This window comes from Centrocercus urophasianus, unplaced genomic scaffold (assembly GCF_019232065.1).
Source record: "Centrocercus urophasianus isolate 14NV4802_14NV808 unplaced genomic scaffold, USGS_Curo_1.0 seq_13, whole genome shotgun sequence".
In the NCBI taxonomy this organism is placed as follows: Eukaryota; Metazoa; Chordata; class Aves; order Galliformes; family Phasianidae; genus Centrocercus; species Centrocercus urophasianus.
In genome coordinates, this window is record NW_024884475.1 from 28,207,944 (window position 1) to 28,232,060 (window position 24,117).

Sequence of the window (24,117 nt, forward strand, 5' to 3'; positions counted from 1 at the left end):
ATGTGGGCAGCCCAGCCTTTAATGAAAATAAACAAACACCCAGCGGAAGGGACTTAAATACTTTGCCAAAGCCCCCACGTGAATAGATGAGGTGCATGCTGGGCTGATCTTTAGTATTTTTTTCCTTCTGATAAAGGACTTGAAGGATGGAGAAAGGGCTCTGAGAGAGTGAATCAGAGGAAGTTAAAAGGCTCATATAATCATAGAATCATGGAATCATCATGGTTGGAAAAGACCTAAAAGATCATCCAGTCCAACAGTTCACCTATTCCCAATAGCTCCTACTAAACCATGTCCCTCAACACAACATCCAGCCTTTCCTTGAACACCCCCAGGGTTGGTGACTCCACCGACTTTATTTAATTGTAATTCTTGATTATAAACTGAAGAAAGCTCAGAGAAAGTCAGAAGGATGACAAGTTCCATCAAATACAAGCAGATTCTGATTTCATTACCAAGCTTTGCATAACCTTGAGAAGAGAGGTCATTAGAGGGGGAGTAATCAGTAAATTCACTTTGTGAATCCTTTCTTCAAAACTTCTATTCATGGAATCTAGCAAAGGTCAGTCTTTCACATTATTATATGTATGTCTAAGAGAAACTCCTTGGAAGTTACCCAGAATTATATTAAGTTTTTAGAATAATGTGACAATGAATCTAAGGTGGAAATATTTTTCACTAATTTAATATAGATATTCAATAATTTTTCAATACAATAGCTGTATTTATTTTTAACTTTGCAGTGATTGTGTTTTTAACTATTTTAACATGTTATTCTTATATTAGAATCATGAAGTCAGTCTAAGCATTATAAACAGCACTGTAGACAGTATTCATCACTGTTAAGAGCAATGGAAAAAAATCCCACAATCTCTCTAGTTATAATAATGTTGTTGGCTTCCTGTTCACTACAAGGGTAATTAGTGAAGGATTTGGCTGACCTGCACATACCAGGCAGCTAAGGTAATACTTCATGTACACATTTCACTACTGCATAACACACAATGCAGGATTTGTTTCCTTACTTCTTACTTTGAAAATCAATCAGGTCACTAAGTAACAAAATACTGAGCTATAACTATTAGTACTTTGCTAAAATATTTTTAATTTCATGAATTCTTCTGCTGGTGCTGTCCGTCTGAGAGCGTGAAAATTTCACTGCAATTTCTGAAAGCACTATATGCATAACAAATGAACAATCAATTAAATATATATTTTTTTTCTCATTCTTTTTGTCCTAGCATAGAACATGCTGTCAAATTAAAAGAGAAAATACTTTCTCTTATGCACATGCTGTGACATTTGCTTGGAGACGGAGGACTTCAGAATCCAGACTTTGATTTGTTTCTAATATCTATTTGCACAACACGCAAAATCATATGCTTAAAACACCAAATCTGACTATTTGAGAAATAAACCTTTGAAAGGGAGACTAACTTTAACTTTGGCCGACCGATCAAGAGCAAATATGAATGACTTTGGGGCTTTCTGTTCAAATGAGGTCAAACCTGATTTTCATCTTGTCTAATTAATTTATATTTCTGTTGTGCAGCCACAAAGCTCCTCTATATCCACATTTCTGTCCTGTCATGGCAAGTGGTTGCGCTTGTAAAGGAAGGCTCCAGGAAGTATATTCTTTCCTTGCATACCTACAGATTGCATGATATGATTAGTAAATAGTTCACATTTCTACAGTTAAATGCCAGAGATAGGTTGCATGCAGAGACTGGCAAACTTGGAAAGAACAGTCTCCATTTCAACAACTTAATAATCACTGTAATAACATTCATATATTAATAAGGAGGAAATTTTAAAAAGCCTCATTTGTATCTATGCTTTTGGCATTAAATACAGATATAGAAAGATTCCTGTCCAGTATTACGGACATTTTTTTCTTTAAAAATACACTATCAACAAGCAAAGCTGCCAATTATTTTGCATATCTGACACCAGCCTGAATTTAAAACAAACAAATCAGTTTCCAGAAGCAGACACCCACAAGATCCAATCAAATATTTTCTCCAATACAGTAGAGAAAGCAAGTTATTTACACACATATTAAATGTACTGAAAAGAAGCAAGGTCAACTTAAATGGATTTATTAACACTTAGAGTTAAAAACATTTACAAATTATTTCAAAGTAGATCTACCTGTGGCCAGAACAAATAATGAGTACATGCAATACAGATAATCTCAGATGACTGTCTACCAGCAGAATTCGAAGTATTGAAATAATAATTAAGTTTGTGTTAGGTTTGAATTCAACTGTGCATGTATATTTTTAGTACAGCCAATATAAAAAATTTACATCTAGAAGAGAAAGCAAAGCATAAGACAATCTTCTGAGTGCACAATATCATTAAACTGTTTCCATGTGACTTTGTACCTTGTCTGATGTATATGCTGGTCCACGTTCCTTGTGTTGTAAAAACCTGGTCTTTGTGAGCTTTTTTTCAGTTTTTTCCTCAGTTGTTTAGGATGGGCTGAATACAAAGCATACTTTGCATGAAAGAAAATTATATTTTTAAAGTAACTTCCCCATTTTGGACCATAGTTAAACAGACAGCAAAACACCATATTAAGCTTCTTCAATAACATAATACAAATATGCTTTTAAGGGGTTGTTAGTGATGAGATTACTTTACAAATACATATGTTCTGTCATTATGCCAAAAGTAGCAGCTCATTTCATTTTCAACTCTTCTCCACTGTAAATGCACACATTTACAGGCATGTCTAAGTGGTCTGTGAACTATCAGTCCCACATCAAGAAACCCCACTTCACATAAAATTATTCCATTTATTTGTAATAGAGTACGTGCCATGTCCAGTCATGTTGGAACTCCCTCTTTCCTCTTTTTATTTCCCTTTCCAACATTTCTCCTCTCCACCATCTGGAAGGAAGGTTTGCCCAGAGCAAATGGAGCAGCTGCTGCACAGCAAAGCTGGAAAGTTGTGAGTCAGAGTTTGGCATCTTGCTCCTTGCCACTACCCAGCACAGGCAGCAACAGCTCTTCCGCTAGGCATTCATCACGCAGAATGACATTTGGGTGGAGGTGCGAGGGACACTGTGCTGCAGGAGGTATTAAAAGATAATCATTGCTATACTGTAGTACCAGCTGTATTGTCTAGAAAGCTAAATGGAAAGGATTTGACTTTAGTCCTCTGACCAAATATTTCATGATGGACATTTTTTCCCAATGGATTTGATTGTCAAAAGGGATGTGAATAATGCAGCAACTATTTAACATCTTAACTTTATGTTGTTTTTTCCTTTGTTTGTTTGTTTTGTTTTAAAATATAAGTAATCTGATTTTAGTTTATCATTTTTTTTCAGAACTTAACTAGAGCTCTTTGTGCGCTGTTGCTAAACATGCTTTCCTTGCACTGTCTCTACAACATCCTTCTGAAAAGCTCTTTAACTCTCTTTTAAAGGGAAGAGATGAGGCTTTCATCCTACTTTGGTGTAATTTAACATTATGCGCTTTCACACTGCTTGCTTGCAATACTGATTTAATTTTTAAGGAAGAGAAAATGGGATAGTCTGTTTATCATATTTTACTTTTCTACTGGCATTTCTACATTTCTATATATCTGCATATATTGATATATATATATAAATTTCTATATTTTCTATGTATAGAAAATATTATCTACAGGAACACAGTTCATATTTAAAGGAGAAGAAAAAAAGTCCATTATATTGACAAAAAAAAAAAATTAAAATAATGAAGAAAATAGCATACCACAACAGGAAAAGTCTGATAACTGACAGCCCTGCACTACTTTGTCTGTTCTGTATTGGTTAAAAATAATACAGTTGGTGAAAGAGAACAGAAGACAGGTCATAAAGGCGGTGTTAGGAGTACCAATCCACCACTACAAGAAAATTAAAAAGTCTAAGGAAATGTCCAGATATTAAATAGTAGAAAAGAAAGTCTGGAATCAGAAAGCTTGCTGAAGTTGAGAATATAATATATTACTTGCATGTTCAAAATTCCCACTGATTTTAATAGGAACTTTTTATGAGTAAGGGATGTAAGCTAAGACGTGCATTTACTTGTTCGGGGTAAACATAAGAGACTAGGAAAGCTCTGTTCTTTGCAGAGGACAGCAGCTGACGAGTCGTAATTCCTTAATATGCAGTGAGTCTCCTCCCTTTTAAGACAAGAATCAACTTATTTCAAAAGAAAAGCGCACGTTGTTGTGGTTCTCCTGTCTCAGACCACCACCAATTTGCCCTATTGAGGAAGAACCACATCACATCTGTACATGGTCCAATACATTTGGAACAAGTTGTGAAACAAGTGCAATTTTTGATCATCAATAGAACTTCTCTTAACTCCTCTTTCTTCTGCACAGTTTCGCAGATTTGCTATGTGAACGTAGAATTGAAATTATTCACTCTAAAATACAATTTTAATCAATTGATAATCTCATTTGTAAAATGTTTGGCTAAGGAAGCTTTAACTGCATGTAATATGCTAATTCTAAAAAGCAATGCATATTCACAGTATCTTACCCATGTATTCATGTTTACTCATTTCCTACTAATGTGGAGATTTTGCTTTGTTACAAGCTCTTCTTACAGTACCAAACCCTGACTTTATCATGTTTCAGCTCCAGTTTCAACTCTTAGTTTCAGCAGTATTCTCTTACTCTGCATGCCAGTTCGAGTTATAGCTAATTTCTTAAATTATCCAACAAGTATTTTCCAAAAGATTCTCCTAAATATGATTAAACAGAGAAAATTTCTATGATTTTTTTAAATATTATTTTTATAACTAGTAGTAATTTGCTGATTTATGAAATTTTCTTAAAAACAAATGAAGACTCTCCCCTTCTTTCAAAATAAATTCTATAATAACAAGTTCTGAAGTTCTAAACACAAAAACAACTGAATGCCTCAGCCAGGGACTCTGTGTTACTTAACAGAACAAACTGATGAAGGTCAAAAATGGGCGATTAGATGAGCATCTTAATTTGTCTCCATATTTTCCACTATAAAATGCTAGTTTTAATACTTTCCAATTTGCAACTGGTATATCTTTGGGCTCAGATGTTCATTATTGTCTACTTAAATGTATCTAAAATGTGTTAGTTTCTTTTTCTTCCAAAACAATCTTGTTCTTTCTGAGAAATAAGCAAGGAATATGGTTTTTTTTTCATGATAATGAATCAAAAAGGAGAGGGTAGGGAGGGAGATGATAAGGGAATTTATTTAAATAGTTAATATAATTTGAAGCTCAGACTAATATTTGGCAGCTGGATATAACAATGTGGGATGAAAAATTAAAATTCGGCTTTTGTTGCAACTGTAAATTATATGGTATGGGGGGGGGGGGGGGAAGTAAATATTTTCAGCACTATGTCTTAAGCACAGAATATTAATCAAGAAAGGAAGGAAGGAGTTCCACTTTGGACTAGGTAACCTTATTGTTGCGTAAGAAGATACAAACCAATCATAAGGAAAATAAAATCGGGCAATCTGTTGAGCCCAGCAGCATAAAAACTTTCTAGAACTACAAAGGGGCAAACAGAATGGCAAACAAGTACAGCAAGGAAGAGTATCAAAGGATTCAGGTACTGGGATACTGAGATTCTGCAATGTTAAAAGAGGGGAAAAGATGAGATTCATACTGGGGAATGAGAAGTATAAGGAATAAAAATTGTAATTGACGTGATAGGCCATCTTAGATGAGAACCCAAGGCTTTGGAAGAGAACAAAACCAACCGAAAAAAGTAAAGGTTTGAGGAATTGGCAGAAGAATATGTGGTGATAAATACATACCTAATGCTTGAACTTGGAAAGGATGTCAGTGATCATGAACTACTCCATTACACTATTATCTCAAGTATCAGACAACTGTAAAGCAGTTCAGTATTTCCACCCAGATATCATTATTATTCATAAACGCGTGGGAGACTTTTTCAATGATGATTAACAGTAATGTTATAAATCCATGTTTGGTAATAACTCAGTAAAAACTTGTTGAATAAACTTAAATGGGCGACCCCTATTTGCACATATTAAAAAAAGTTACATAATAGCATGCCACCTTTTTGCCTTCAGAAGGCATACCTAAGTACACTTAGTTTCCTGAGGTGAGATGCTTCTTGGACTGTAACAAGTTTGTGCGTTGTTTCCATTGTTTAGATCCTCCATTTGCTGCAGCCATTAGTAAATGTGGTGTGATTGAAGCAAGGACTGTATGGAAAAAAAAAATATATATATATATATATATATTATATATATATATATATTATATATGTCTTAATTATTAACTCAGTCAGAGTGACTCTGGTAACCTTTTGCAGGTGGGCACAAACTGTTTCTCAGTTTATGATTGCCTGATTTAAAGTAATGGCCTGCTTTGCAGAAGTATTCTTTAACTCTCTCAGTGGCAGCTAAAGGTAACAGGAGAAGAAATTTGAATACAGCAGGTGCTAGATAATGCCAGCTTCTGCAAAAAATATGTCCTGTTAATATTTAACATGGACAATTGAAACTTTAGTCTTTAAAGATGCTCATAGTCTATCAGCCCTTTGTCATTTGTAATTGGCCCAGACTATAAAAAAAATAACATAGTTTCTCACGGTAGAGAACTAAGGATTCAATTTTATTCTTTGCACGTATTTATGGTAAAATTATCACAAAGACTGGCAAATATAACTGCTAATATATGTCTGGTTTTCTTCCTTCATCTTCTTCCTAAAAAGGGAAATGTCTTATATGTCTTATTTGGAATTTTTAAAACTTTCTGAATATTTTTGTATGTTTATTTGCTTCAGAAAAGGCATGATCAAATGAGACAGTGCACAGCTGCAGGTGATTTTGCATTCTTCAGGGTGTCCACAATCTAAAATGGACCTGAGGACATGTCTGTCTCCTGTGTAAAAAAAGTATTGTTTTCCACAGATAATTGTCTCAATCTGTAGCACTCATAAGTTCACTTAGAGCTTTACAGTGTGTACGTGTGAAGTCTTCCTCTCTGTTCTCCTGTTTCCCTTTTCTCTGTAGATTGCCATAGTCTGTACAGTCCATGTGGTTTCTTTCCCACATAAGTGTGAGCACTGCAGAAGAAAGGAGATTTAGTTTGATGATGAATAACAATTATATTCTGCAGCCCAGGTGTAAACCATGGAGATCCTTAAGAGAAGGACTGTATGTGCAGGAGGGCAGTGCAGAGGTATAGCTCAGCAAGCTGCACTCTTGAACTAGAGATGCACAACATGAGCCCCTATAAATTTGAAAGTCTGAAGTGATACAGGCTTTGAGTCTGCACGGCACTGCATCTGGTTCATCTGAAGAGAGAGAAGATGATTATTCCAGGACAGGCTGAAGTTGGAAAAGGTAATAAGGTAATCATTATTTTTTTTTTAATTTTATAATATAAATAATAACATTAAAAAAAAAGGTTGTTTTTTTTTTTTTTAATTTATTTGTAATTCCTGCAAAGAAAAAGAAAGTAGAGATTGAGATAAAGTAACAAAGATCAATGGATAACTCTGGAAACTGGTGCTATAAGCTAAATTTAGATGGCTTTGCCATTTCAAAAATATTTTCTTGGTGGATTTTTTCTGTTGGTTTTATCTTTCTTAAGTTCTGGCCAACACATATGATAACTAAATCATGAGACTGAAAGACACTGAGAATCCTGGAGTAACCCATTTTAACATTCATCATCTGCTTTTATAGAGTGAAGTGGAGTTTAATAGAGCTACAAGAAACCAAAAAAAGTAAAAGTGAATGATGATGCAGAGAGTGAGTGAAAGAATAGCACAGACTAGAGAAAATGTGAGAAACATATGATTCACATCTTAAATGTAATAATGAACTAGTTATCAAATAATTAATTGTGATAACTATAAGTAAAAGCAGCTAAAAATAGTTAAAATTTAAAATTAAATCTCTTGTAATTAAATCTCTTTCAATTATTTTTTTTCTATATTGCTAAAAACAAAAAAAATTATTTAAGTTCCAGCATAAGGAATACAAATAAATTAGGATACTTGCAATACTGATACAAGACAGCAAAGAGATAATGGAAATAAAGAGGAGAAAAAAATGGGTGGTACATAGCTCTCAAAGGAGATTTTTTTTTTTTCAGATCAAAATATAAGGTAGGATTGTGAGAATAATGTAGTAACTTTAGATTGCTACAACTTTAAAGAAGTGAGCAAGAATAATTTAGATGAACTACCATTTTGATCTTTCAGAAAACATGGAATAATATTGAAAAATAAGGAAAAATACATAGATAAATGCATTTAGTCATTTAGGATTGGGGAATGATCTAAAGTCAAAATTATTTAGCTCTTAAAAAAAGCTTTATTAAATACTTTTATCTTTGTAAATGAGAACCAGACTGAAGTGAAAATATTTTATAGAGAGGATAAGTATGAGGGCTACTCCAAAAGTAATGCCTCCTATTTTATTATCTCAGGCCATGATGTCAGAGGTGGATATTGGCAATATGGCAGTAGAGATCGAGCATTCCCAACATTACTTTTTCACAAATATTTCTACAGAATTTTGATAATAAATACCATATACTTTAGAAAGCCCTACATGGCAAAGAATATCTTCATATTTCAGTGTGTTCCACTGCTTACAAAAAACAGTAAAAATGTAGGACTGGGTACATTATACAATTTTAGAAATACTATTAAATTTAGGGACAAATATAACATTAAAGCAAATTAAAGTAATTCCACTACAGAACTGATCAAGATTGTTTTAGAAAATTGTTTCAGCTGAAAGAAAACAAATGAACCAAAACAGAAACTGTTGCAAAGAAAGGCTGACTTTGAATAGCATAACTATTGTTAAGTAATGTTTTTATTAAAATTTTATTAATTTTTTATTAAGATTTTATTTATTTTTATTAAATTTTGAAATGGTCAGGATAGTTCCTGTCAGCATTTTCTAAGTAATAAATACTGCCTTTAGTTTATTCCACATGGAATGTTAAAGTAATTATAGAAAAAAAAATAATTCAGAAGAGTTTTTTGAAATCATTGATTAATTTTCTGAACAGAGTATTTTCCTATGTTTGAGTTGATGAAAAGTTTCAGCTTAGCATGGTAGAGGAAAACAGATTTCCTGTGTAGCACTCTTCAGAAGTTAGAAATATCTATCTGTTACTGAGGTGTATTTTTGCAGTACACAAGTTTGCCTTTCCCTTTCCAGATATTCAGGTATCATTTTGCTACAGACACACCAAATGCCTTAGGCATGAGTTGTTGGCAAAGTCACAGACTGTACAAACAAAGGTCATTATACCGTGGAGCTCCTTGTGAGACAGAAATCCAAGCAGGTGGCTTAGCCCCAGGAACTCAAAATGAAAGCCTGACACCTGGTTTATCACTTTGCTGTAACCAAATGCTGGTAACGAAATGTTGAGACCCAATCAGGGAGTTCAAAGGCAGGAGAGTGTTTCACACACTTTTGAAGGAGAAACTGAAAAAAAGGACATGGAGTGAAAATAGAACAAGCAATAGCGACATACATTTGATATTGAAATGCACTCTGAAAGATGAGTCATAGATCTCATACAGTCACTGTGAAAAAGCACTAACTGTTGGAAATCAGTTGATATAATGCCACAGAGGGCAGCTAAGGAGAAATATCTTCTGGTGCTCTCCCTCTGAAACTGGTAATTCTGAGACCAGAAGATCAATTCAAACCAAGAAAGTAACTTAGACAAATGTTAAAATCTCTTAAAGCTCTGCCTTATTATTAGCTCTACCTCATAATTAGGTTGTGCAAAACTGAATCAAAACAAAAAAAAATTGAGGTAAGACAATTTAAACTGTCAAACCTAGGTGGTTCAACCAGAGACTCTCATTTAACACAGCCATAAGAGACCCTGAAGCTTTATTTCTTCTGTAACACAGGAAGTTCTATGCAAACATGAGGAATAATTTCTAGTGAGAGTAACAGAGCACTACAACAAGTTGTCCAAAGAGGAGGTGGAATTTCCTTCCCTGGAGGTATTAAAAGTCCATAAAGATGATTTCCTGTGTAGCCTACAGGAGGGAACCAGCTTTAGCAGAGGATTGGACTAGGTGATCTACAGAGGTCCCCTGCAACTCCTATGAATCTGTAATTCTTCCCTACACAAAGGAAAATGCAGATCTGTCAAGAAGCTGAAATTCTGATATAGAATCACATTGTGAAGAAAGGACAGAAGTCAGGTACTCAAAAATTTGTAGAGATATATTCAATAAGATTTAAAGTTTCATTTTGGAAATCATTGAATCTCATTGTGGGGCTGATTGTGCATAGTGAAGCCTAAGTACCTGTAAACACATACCTCAAAAGGACAAGGAAATACTACTTCTCTGTCACAGCAATTTTCTTTCACAAATTATTTAACTGGAAAATATCTGACAAGGTATTTCCTTTCTCTTCTCTCTATCATGCCATCTTTTTTCATTTGTTTTAGAAATAAAGCATCTTAACTGAAAAACTGTGTACTTTTCTGAAGTGTCTGCTGCCTGAGCTTCATGCCAGCTCAAGCTGTAGCAGGGCTACAGTTCTTCAAATGTTACGAGCAAAAATACAAAATTTTGGAGCTCAATTTTTAAAAATGGAAGAAATAACCTTCTTGAAATAGATATTGTAAAGCAAAGAGGAGATTTAAATTAACAATGGATGAACAAGATATTCTCTTTTAAAATAATAAAAAAAAAGGAAGTAAATTCAGTAACATCCTTCATGCAAGGAAACCTGAAAGCAAATTACATAGGAAGAGTTACAACCTTGATAATTTTTTTGGACAGTCTGAAGCAGTGATTATTGTTTCTTCTGAACAGATAGAAAACAGTACCTTTTTGTTGTTCTTTAGGACTTCATGAAATGATATCAGCACAAGCAATGCACATTAACAAGGAATTCAAAGATGATACTGGGCTAAAGCATAGTCTGATGGAGGATAGCAGCTGGATGATTTTACGGTCACTCAGTAGCATGCAGCTTTTTCACAATCTTGACAATTCCAAGAAGAAGAGTATTAGCATTTCAAATTGGATGAGGCTTGTGCTTTTGAAGTGAAGCTTCTTAATCCACAGAATCACAGAATGGCCTGGGTTGGAAGACAGCTCAATGATCATGAATCTCCAACTCCCCTGCCACAGGCAAGGCCACCAACCTCCCCATTTAATACCAGACCAGGCTGCCCAGGGCCCCATCCAATCTGGCTTTGAACACCCTAGGGATGGGGCATCCACAACCTCTCTGGGCAGCCTGTTCCAGCACCTCACCACTCTCTCTGTAAAGAACTTCCCCCTGACATCCAACATAATCTTCCCTCCCTTAACTTAAAAACATTTCCCCTGTCCTGCTTTGAAAAGGAAATCCACTCTATCAAAGAGTTGATTCCCCTCCTGTTCATAGGTTCCCTTTAGGTACTGAAAGGCTGCAATTAGGTCACCCCACAGCCTTTTTATCTCCAGGCTGAACAAGCCCAGCTCCAGCAGCCTGTATTCGTAGGGGAGGTGCTCCAGTCCCCTGATCATCTTTGTGATTCTCCCCTGGACCCTCTGCAACAGCTCTCTGTCTTTCTTGTACTGGGGGCTCCAGTACAAGAAGTACACAGTACTCCAGGTGGGCCTCACAAGAGCAGAATAGAGAGGGACATTCACCTCCCTGTTCCTGCTGGCCACCCCTCTTCTGATGGAGAACTCTGAGATTCAGCTAGTGTATAGTTTTTGTTTAGTTTTGTTTAGTTTTGTTTTTGCAGATTTTCACTATGCTATATTACTTTCTATTCACTGAGAAGGTACTCTGTATATTGTAATGACTAAAATTTAACGTCAGCATGATCTGGTCTTTCTTCCAGTATTAGTAACTGTATAGATAATCACTATATCATATCAAGTGCACTCAAGGGATTATCTAGATGCCTCAAAAACTCTGTCTTTTGTTTATAACAGATGCATCACTGTGTACATAAGCCTCTATGTAATTGTCACGCTAATTTCTTCAGATTTTTGATAGTCACCCCTCTGGGCTGGCCTTTTCAGTCATAACAGATGTTAAGATCTCTATCAGATATTAGTGTCTGTTATAGTTGCATAATACACAACAAGAACTGAGACCTCAGGAGGTTTTACAAGATGTTTATGTATAGAGGGATCGCTGTGAATATGGTGACCAATATAGTATTTAAGAAATGCAGTCAGAGTTCTTAATTTGTATCAAATTTAACTTTGCTTTCCTTTTTAGTATTTAATTTTGCTACATCTCCATTATGAACTGTTTTCCTTACTGAAATGTCAACAATTGTTATTTTTTAGATTTTTTTCCAACCAAATGTTGAGTGATTTAGCCAAGTTACTTCTCTGTGTAACATAAAATGCTAAAAGCATCTCTGAGGATTTTACAAAAGTGACAAATTTGCTTTTTCTTTCTAGGTTTCTAGGTAACATAAGTTAACTGATTAACTATTAAACCATTCCTCATTCCTAAAGTTCATAATCCATTCCTACGATTCTTGGATCATATGTAGCTTGTATTACTAATATCAAGCTAATTAATATTTCTTTCTTAAAAGACCCAATAATTTACTAGTCTTTGTCTTAGTAATTCAGTGGCTTTATTTCAATGTCTACTAGTCCATATGAGAGTCCTTATTCCTTAGTAATTTATAAATGAGAATATAGTTGTGTAATAAACTAGGACAAGAGGTCACAATATATCTACCTGCTTACTCTTAGCATTCAGGGTCACAAAGGCAAGGTATTATTAAAATAAGTCAAATTAAATATGGGTAACAAGGGAAAAAAAAAATAGTCACTCTTACTGCCATTTCACTGAAGGAAACTTTATGTCTACTTATTAAGTTACAACAGGGACTTTAGGCAGACCAGTAAGGTATAAAACAAAGCTAGTGCTGTAGTATAGCAATGGCATATACATCACCAAAGCACCAGCATTTGCTGACTGAAAAAATTACTGAAATAATCTTCAAAAGCAATATTTTACTTAGAACTGTATTTTACTCTGTACTTTAAATAAACCTTACATCACTTGCTTGATGGTGACTAAATCCATGCAGACTGTTTTTTTGTTTTTTTTTTTTGAGAATACTACTTTCCATAAATATTTTCAGAACAAATTAGCAATAATTCTCAAAAATTATGAAAAATGTAATACCACATTCCAATCAATTTTAAATGGTGACAGTAGATGTAGAAAAAGTGCTTCAGTAACTATGTCTTCACTACACAAATAATTGAAATGCAATGACAATCAAGCTCAGATTCATGGAATCTATTAACAACCTGGATTCTGTACTACTGAATTTAAAAGAGAAAGACAGGACTGGAGTTGTTCTAATAACACTATACTGTGACCATGATAGGAACAAATAGAAACCATATAAGCTGTATTTCAGGGCTCTGTGCAAACTTTGTTTAATAATCCTACTAAATCAGACATTTCATATATCAAGAATAATGACATTTCCCTGTGTAGTTTACAATTCTTCACAGACTGTGAGAACTGAATATTAATCTGGATTAACAGTTCCCATTTTGCAAAAGTAAATCTGGGAATGTTGACTACATTATCCAACCAGCTTTCAGAGTGAAAATGTTAGTTGGAAGGTAACATGGATGTCTTCACATACCCATGTGGGTCTCCTCTCCAGCCTCTTGTCCACCAGTCTGCACATACACCTTGTGTTGTTCAGTCCCAATTGCAGAGTCCAGCACTTGTTCACAAGAGGAAGAGAAGAGACTCGAGAATTTTCCACATTCAAAGACTTAGCTCTTGGTAACATTCAGAATATTCAATTTCTGCATTCTTTTCTACGATCACAACTTCTTTCCTACATTCTTAAATTTAATGCTAGTTATTTTGTGGGGCCCACTCTGTCTTTTCAGGTACCTTGTAAAGAGAACCCTGAGATAAGGAAAACAATAATGAAATAGCATATTTTCTGAAAGGATACCAGATAGAATGCAAATAATCTCATATGCAATTTATAGTCAAAAAGGCCAAATGATGAGAAAATTTTGGCAGAGTGAATTAAGGGTTAACAATGAAACTGCTTCACATACTGTTGCTGAAAATAAATCTTGTATCATCTGTAAATAAAATTCCTATAGATAAAGGACTAATCTACTGATTTCAAAGAAAGAAGGATAAGCCCAAGGAATGAGAGCAATCCAAATATATATAACAGAAAGTTAATAAATAATGTAAGCTTCAGTATCTCCACTCTTGATTGCAGCTATATGTCAGGCCAGGTATTAAAGTAAAAAACTCCCCAGTCACCTATACCTCCGTGTCTTCAGTTGATGGTTATTCCTGGCAGACTGCAAGTCTAGGGACAGCCTATACCTGTTACAGTATGGTAAATCCTGAGAATGTTGATTCAGCAGAGCTGTCTTTTTTGGCAGTCTCTTAGAGCTAATTTAAGATAAAAGCTCAGTTCTGCTCTCAGTTACTAAACTGTAAATCAGATAAGTCTTATGGCCCTGAGGTAGTCTTACAACTTGAACCAACTGATGTTGAGACCCCTAGAATTATTTCTGGATTAATCTGAGGACTTTTTTCTTTAAGTAATAGAGGAAATCAGTTTTCAAAATAATGTAATGGATATTCCATGCAATGCAATTCATTTGCATTTCCCTCATCAAGAAATTACTAGTTAAAAGCCCTCCTGTTTACAGAAGAAGGTTCAAGTTCCGTACAAACACATTTCAGTTTTATTTTCAGTAGTCCCTTTGATTATGATGGTAATGATCCCATGGATGAAGAGTGAAGCAGGAATGCTTAAGTATATTCCTGGACTTCACTTTTGCCTAAAAGTATTAAAATCAGCTGTAACTTCTTCACTGAGATAAATGGATTTTGGACCTAGTTCCACTTGTCTCAATGAGTGCTGCATCAAGAGAAAGATAAACATAAAATGTACAAAATCACTTAAACTGAAAATTTCAAGTAACCTGGCCACTTTTAAAAAGTAAAAATCATTTTTTTAAAGAAGGTTAAGTTCCTATTTCTTGCATTGGTAGTTATTTGACAATCAGATATTCAGAAACATTGTCAGAATAATGCTCAGTTTTCACAAAGCTTGATATTCCACAGCAATGTGTTTCAGATTACTGGAAGTCAAAAAGAAAATTAGAGATGTCTTGTAGCATACTCTAATAGAAACTAATACGTTAGTTGTAGAGATTAATGCAGCCATTATTTCATACCTTCTTCTGGATGCTGATACAGTGCTTTAGTTGTGGAAGATCTAACAGCAAGGGGAAATAAAATAGAGAATAAGTGCTTAACCAGATAGAATACCATTTCATCATTTCTTACTTGTTGGAATAGCCATAGGCAAAATGAAACAGTGCCACTGAACAAACTGAACACTCTGTTTCTACAGTATAGCACTTATAGCCATAAATGACAACACAGAGGCACATTTTTATTTTTCTAGTTTCTTTCCATTTCAGAATCAAAGACAAACTGGACCACTCTAGGAGATAAATTACTGAACAGAGGAAAAAATTTCAGACATACCAATCCTAGAACTTCCCAAAGCTGGAATGTAGTCACAGTGTTTATTTTGCAAATGAATAATTTTACTATCCAGTGTCCAACAGCCACTTAGCTACTGGATCAAATATCACTGGTATTTCTTGCAGAATTTTTCCTCCCAGATCTACCGGAGGAGATCTTGTTCTTACAAAAGCACTACTGTGTGGCACCTGCTGAATTTCAGCAGAGAGTAAAGATACTGTGTTCTTTCTATTTGCTTTCCTACGAACATTTATTTTTCAAAGCAGTTGACAGAATCCAAATCTGTTTACAGTGAATTTTCAGATGGCTATAGATGTACTCTTCATTTTGCCAGACACTGCAAACAAGTAAAAGTTGTCTTGAAATAAAAAGTCATGCAAGAACAGGTGGGCACCATTCATATTATTTTCCTTCCTATGAAGAAGTTTGTGAGAGCACTTGGCAAGCAATGAAAACTGTGTTACAGTTTATTTGAATAATGGCTATGAAATAGTTTTTCGTATTTGCATGAGCTAAAATTCACATACTTAACAATTTACATTCAAAATACAAGCCATTTCAAGGATGTATATGGCTCAGAGAATAAGCAGAAGTATACACAGAAATCTGCAGCGGATATGATTTACAGTGGTAGCATATCATAGAAAATATTGTCTGTCCACTGGGTCTCTGGCCATTTTTCAGACTACTTTTTTATCACGTAAGTACTGCAGAAAGAAATAAGATTTTCTCCTGGGGACAAATATACTAAGATGTTCACTTATTTAATTTTATTGGCAGTTTGTGTGCACATTTTGTCAATAGGAAACTGTGAGGCTAGTTTCTTTAACGTGGTGTAAAACTAGGTAGCATGTGTCATCTGATGACAACTTTTGCTCTCTGTGTCAGATTGATTATTTCCACTTGAAACATTTCTTACCTGAATGAACGTTTTTTTTCCCTAGAAGTTGTATCCTGTTCTTTGCTGGCATAACACTAGGCTTTTTCATGCTGCATATAAATATCAATAAAAATAATGGAAACTGCATTTATTATTTGAAAGAATTATGTATTTCAATATTCAGGCTGCATTTAATGGAGGATTATTGAATTTCTGAGATACGTATTCAAATATATTTCAATTTCTGATTGGGTAAGGATGGCTTGATACTATAGGTAGTTGTTGAGATTCCAATTTCATACCCATGGAATAATAAAATCCAGAAAATATTTATGCAAACCATACTCATGAACACTGAAATAATTGCAAGGAAGATATTTCTTATTTACTTCTCTTTCAGTTGTGAGACATTTAATGGAGACTTGTACCCAATAGTAGTTCTAAGTCATTTTTATCTTTGGACAGTTGCAACTTTGGATTGTGTTGCGATTATTTTCAATATCTATGAATCTTAAAACCCTGCTATTCTTTCCTTTCCAGTTACATCTATTTCATCCATATCTTTATAGAACAGTGTTGTAATGATAAGTCTACAGATTAACCCTAGCACCTGTGAAGGACATTACTGACCTCAGTAGATTTACTTTAACTACTGGGACATCATTATGAAACTAGTACCATTAACTGCCTGAATAGAAGTCACAAACTAATTATTAACTAGTCATTAACTAGCTAATGACATTAATATGTCATTAACTATTTCCATTAATAGATGAAATTATTCCACACTTTACATTTTACTGTGAATTTCTGATGTAATAATGATAACCTGTGGGACCTATAAATTATAAAAATTTTAAAGATATTCATTAAGAAATTATGGCCTTATTCAAAGAGATAGTCATTATCAGAGTCATAAAAATGACCCTAGATCATTACTCGTAAGGAACTTTACTTCTTACCCAGAAATCTGGTACCAAAAAAAATTAACTACTCTATGGAAAGATACAAAATCAGCAGTGTTGTAAGAAATACTAATAAGGAGAAAGTATGTCAATAATAAGAATGGTAGCATTTCAGGGTCTGGAAAACAGCTAAGTAATAATGATATGTGGCAAAGTCAACCCACAAATCTGAACCAGGTATTGTTCTCAGTTACAATATTGATACTCCAAAACAGAACTAGAAAACATTCTTGTCATTCATGTATTACATAAAATTAAATCATACACAATTACAAAAGTTAATAGAGTTATGCTTGTAATTTCTTTACTTTTCTCATTACATCAATGAACTGTCACCCTTGTATACTTTCATTTTTATGAAATTATAAAATTTCAATTTTATGAAGCAATGCATGTGAAGTAGTAGGCACATTCTACTGAAATAGAAAGTGTTTACAAGAGCAAATCCCTGTTAAGCAGAAACTGCAGTGCAAGGTGAATGGGAAAAGTGTAACCAAAGATAAAACATTCCTTAATTGTTTATTTATGATACAAATGTTAATTGCCTTTATAACTTACAGTACAGACTGTACAATAGGACTGGTTAATTGGGCTCAGAAATGGCTAGCTCTGAAGGTGAAAACTCACTATAATTAAAATGCCTGTACCATGTTACCACAATTCTTCTGTCACATGTGCTCAGAGAATATTTTTTTGCTTTTTTTTTTTTTTTTTTAAATCTTTTTGTTCTGTTAAAAAATAAGTGATTTCTACTATGAATGAAGAAATCCAAGACCAGAGCTTTGGCTGACTACTGATATCATGTGAGACAGATTTTCACGTGGATTTGGAAGTATTGTGGGAAATGAAAAGACTACATATGTCTGAATGACTTACAGTGATTTGTTCAAAGCTTTATTTTCATCTACTGGTACTAAACCAGACAGCAGGAGCCCTTACTACTTCCAGGAAATAAAATGGCCTCTAATTGCTTATATTTTGATTGAAAGCTTTGCAGAGCAAATCCGTCACATAAAACATATCCTAGGTCACTGAGCAGTGCAATGGTCACATACCTACTTTTAAGAAAGATAACTGAAGAGAAACCTGAGGTCTTACAGGCTGGCTGGGCAGGAAAAGAAATGTGGAATCTCATTCTCACTGATCCTTATTCACATCAAGGTAGCTTTATAGCACACTAGCAGCATAAAAAGGGACAAAGTGGGTGTAAATTACAGTTATAACTATGGTGCAGCAGTAGTAATGTCAAAGGATCATAAAAGGCCTTTACTGCAAAGATTTGATGGCTGCTGCTCTCACAGCTGCACCTGAGCAGCCCTGAAACTATGTATCTGCCAGAAAATAGCCCAGAGAGGCTAGCCAACCCCTTAGCAAGCAGCCCTGCAATAGTGCTGCTTGCAGTTACCTCCAGCTAGCTGTAGCAAGTTTGTTCAAAGCCAACACAAAATGTATTATTATACAAGACTTAACCAAGTCTTTGCCCCAAAGGTAGTCTAGCCTCACTGTGCTTAAAAAGGTCCATTCAGTGGCAAAACTGCTTGGTATGGAGAGGCATAAAGGAGAAACTTTGAATGAAGAGAACAACAACAAAAAAAAAAAACCAAAAAACAAAACAAAACAAAAAAACAAACAAACAAAAAAAAGTATGGGAGTATTTCCACTAAATGGAAAAAAAATTAAAAATGAAACTTAAGATTAAGTAAAGGAGAAAAGTAAAATGCATGGCTCTCATGAAGAAGAGCTGTGAATCAGTCATCTGTTTCCCATAATACTGTCTATATCTGATGGGTTTACTTGAGTAACAGTGGAGTACCTCTCATTCTCCAGGAGTTTCATTCTCTCAGAAGCTGAAGGTGAACACCTTAGAGAGATAAGTTGGCATAGGAGTTTAATTAGGAGATTAAAAACCTTTCCTGTCTATATTCTTCCACAAGACAGAGCATTTTATTCTGATTGAACATAAATCAAAATAAACCTTCATTCTGAGAAGGACAGAGAAGCCTGATTTATAAGCTGAGAAAAACTACATTTTCTTCCATCACATTAAGATAAATCCATTGTGTTCATAAGCTTTTGTTATTTCTTGCTATTGAAGCACACCATGACATAGTATTTTCCACTTCACTTCATTGATTAATTCACTGTTTTCAAGAGATTTTCTGAAAAGGCAAAAGATCAAAAGGTCCAGTATACACTTTTGTACATAGCAATATTCCATACATTAAATTACGCATTTGCAGATTTGATGTCCTGACTGTACTCACAGAAAATAAAATAAAATAAAAATAAAAATCACCCTGTCAGTTTTATTTTCATGTAAATGACCTTAGAAATGGAGATAATGTTCAAGTATTTTCATTTACCACTTTTGATCAAAGCATGCTTTTGGCAGGCCAGCAGTGTACAGAATAATTTCTAGACCCTGTTCTCAGTATGGTTTATCTAGTCATCATTCAAAGCTTATAATTATTGTACTCAAATACTAAAAAATGCAGTCAGGATTTAGTAACCCCCAAATTTACTCTGAGCTCCTAACTCACTAAAAATAGAAGATGAGTTATACCCCTCCATCTTTTCCTACAGACAAACATTCATGTTCTCCACTTCTGTACAGTCTTGATGGATCACCTTCTTCAGGTGTACACATTGTGCACGAATTTACTAGGATTGTTTTGAATTTTCCCTCCCTTCCATACTAGATTTTTTTTTTTTTTTTTTTTTTTTTTTTTTGATTCTCTCTGTACTTTGAACTGATTGTCTCTTTCCAGGATAATCAAAACATAGAAGAAAGGATGCACTTTGACAGTATCTTTCCAATATACTGCTGCAATCAGACTAGTGTTTTGGTGTTTTATTTTTTTTACTTTTGGAAATAGAAATATCTCAAGAATGGAACCCTAAAAATAGTTTCAGGTGATATTACCAAATGTAGGTATGAAGTTTCAGTAGTGAAATTTGGGTCTTGTAAGTGGCATCTGAATTTCTACTTGAGCTTTAGAGCCATTTAGAAGTTAAATTCTCCTCCCACACAGATGCTCACTGGGATGCTTCAGTAGGAAGGCAGGTATCTAACATAAATTCAATCCGGTTCCTTTTTATACTACTCATTTAAACAAAGGCTCCATTTACTATCTAGAATTGCAGCAACTACACACTTGCATCTGTGGCTAAAGAATGTTAGTTATTCATCTTCCTCAGAAGCCCCAGGCGTCTGTTAAGGCAGTATAGATAATGATTTCAAATCATAATGCACATATATATATTCCAGAAAGATGGGGTTTTCACTGTAAACAGGTCTAATTCACAGGGGAAATCATTGTTTCCATGTGAAAATGTTAACCAAGTGTCTATACTAAGCTTGTGAATGAGATACCATCCAGATAAAAATTATTTTGGCAAGGTTTCTATATTACTACTGCTATTAAATCTTAGTCATTCTGCAGTCAGGTAGAAAACCTCTTTGATGCTTGGTTACATTTTCTTCCACCTACCTGGATGTCCGTGAGGAGCAATTTAACAGTTTAACTCAGTGAATTCCAGCTCATATTTGCAAGCATAAAGACAGTGACCTAGAACATGGAATACTGCTTTTACTCACTCTTACACATAAGAAATGAGAAGAAAGAGGTAGCTTCAAAGCAAAATCCTCAAGAACAGAATTTAAATGAAACACATTTAAAGTAGTGGTGAGGGATTTTTGTGTTTATTTCATAACGATATATATTTCTGAAATAAAATGTAAAGTGGGCTATTAATAGTTGGTTAAAAACATATGATTAGCTGCTATGTGTGAGAAATGCTGAAATTAGAAATGCTTAATTAGAAATGTAACAGAATTTCACACATTTATTTATTGATTGATTGATTTATTTATTTATTTACTTATTTTTGTAGTGATAGCTACATCCCACTCTTTTTGTATTCTGTTTTTGAAGTGTTTGTACTGTGGACTTCAGAGAACTGGTTGCCAACAACTTGATGACAACAATGTACTTTCAGTAGATACACCTTTTCAACCTCATCAACACACGTTGGCTTCCTGAAGCAGTTGCTTACAGGTGCTCAAATAAGATTTCACTGGATTTACTACTTATCCCGCTTTAATGTGGTCAGTTATAGAAATTAGTTATACGTTTGCACTGGGGAACTTATTTCTTAACATTTAGTTTTAGAGAATCTAAACAAGCAATATGTGGAAAGACTGATTTCTGCTATCGCATTACTCTTCCACAGTTTTTATTCATTGTGCAGCAGAAATAAAAAGAGTAAATCTGTGATTTCTGAACACTGAGTACATTAATTAACACTTTGCTGCATGAGCTACATTTGTCCCCTCAGACACACTCCTGTGTCTCATGATTTGCAATATCTAGGATTCATTTAGGCTTTGCAATGTAGCATAAAAAGATTACACTGTTAATTTTTAAATGAAACCCAAAGGCTAGTTTAATTTTAAGCAGCATTAATTTTCATGGTGAAAGACTTCAGTGGTTTGTCATATGCAAGGATGTAGATATTAAATTCGCTATTTAATGAAGCAGATGAACAAATGGAAGTTTGTCAACGAGAGTTTGTCGGTTTTGATTCTTATCTTTGCAGGTTTCTGATATTTGCCTCTGGGACCATCTCTAATGTTATAAAGGAAACCTGGTTTCACGCAAGATGCTGCTGCAGTCTTAGTTCAGCAGTATTAGGTAGTCACACAAGTGTGGCACATTAAGAAGAGCTAAGCAAGACATTGGACTAAAATACAAAGTTATTATAAAAAACATGAATGCCTATCTACCTAAACTTTTTTTTTTTTTTTTAATTTTTTTTTTTAAGATGAGTCACATTTCAAGAGAAGTTCCACATATCAGAGGCAGGACAAAAAAATAAAAATATTAAAAAGGAACAACGTGTCGACGAAGTACTCTACATCAGCTGAAAATGAAAGAACACAAAATGTGCCCAAACCATTTCTTTCGGTTTCTGGTAATCTCAGAATATGAATTTTAGATTAAAAATTGCTGAATCATGAAAAACACCTTTATCTTCTTTAGTTTTTGCCTTTGCCAAGTTCAGTGATACTCAGACTGTTGATGAGGTAAGTTTGCTTCAGCTGGGCCAAACACAAACAAGCAAACAAACCAAAAGATCAACTATATTAGGTCTTGTATCCAAGAGCTTTTACTTCTAAAATCAATCATCATTGACTATCACTGTCCAGGTCAGGGAATGTGCCTCCTCCCACGTGATCCTAGACAGGTGAAATGTCACGCTGAATTTATCCAGGTTGGGCCAAAACTTTACATAGAAACATTTGTGAGCCCCTAATGCCTTCAGATAGAGACTTATTTTGTGCCTCTAATTCTCATATTTTGGAATAGACTGAAAACTTACTTTGGATCTCACTTCACTGAGCTTCAGTGAGATTAACATTCTGCCCTCAAAGTAAATACTTTGATACATATAATATATAATATACATAACATACATAATACATGTAAATACTTTGCCATTACTTTCCTCTGGGAAGGTAAGATAAGATAATACCACAACAATCCTTTTAACTGTGATTGTATTGCAGAACAAATGATTCAAAGTAATCACATTAGTTCCACACATTAGGCTGTACTCTCAGAGGGCCTATTAGAAATTATGTTGGTACTAAATTCATAAGAAAATAGGTGGTAAGGTATTACAAACACTCCAAATGAAGATTATATTTTAGTCCTTAAAAATATTCTTCTCACTGGCATGAGTGCAGTTTCACCAATGATGCTGGGAATTAATTGACCTTATCACTGCCCGGAAAGTGGCTTACTCCTAGCATAACATTTGCTTTCAAAATTTCATGACAAAATGGTTAAAATACTGCAATTTACCCTACACAGTTTTATTATATGCTGACTCTTCAGTTTTATTTCAATTAACTTTGCTACTATATGAACTGCTCCTATAAGGTCCACTTTTAATAACTTCTTTAAAGAGACAGTCACATAAGTTTTCCCTATTAAACTCAAAGACCTTGTAAATAAGCTGCAATATGGCAAGGACCAGGTTATGACCAGATCATAAGAGCTTTTTTCAAATTGAACTTCTCATCTTTCATCTAAAACAACAGAAAAAAATGATGCTTTGTTTCCCTATCTTAATCGTACAGAACACAGTCAACCCCATCTGTTCGTTATGTGATACACAAACTGCTTCAGGCCTTTCCAAAATGAATTTGATCAAGCATTTAAGAAGAATACAGACTAATTTCCCATTGTTCAGGCTGTTTTCATCCTACTGGAACTCAGTATATTTTGTGAATGTAGATAACTAGCGCGCGTGAGCCTAAGATAGCGACTATGCACTTGACATGCAGAAAGAGAGTAATGCTTTGAGTACTCGGGTGGCAGAGATAATAACCAGACATGTCCTAGACAATGTACTACTATGTAGCTGAAATGCCACAGGACTGTCGTACACCTTATGAGAAACAGGACATTGAGTTATGCAAATGTTTTGCAAAAAGAGAAGAAGAAAGATAGATGAAAAAATGATTAAAAATAGGAGTTCAAGATTTTTTACTACCTGTGTGAAAGGAAAGTTCCCTGATGCTGAGTTTTATACATTACAGAAAGACAGAAGTAATTTGTTTGACTATAACTCAGGTAGCATCAGCAATTTCATTGTAAAATCATTTCTAACAGTGCTAAAGCTTGACTGTAATAGCTTCTGCAGGGCTAAACCATTTATTTAAAGGTCTCTC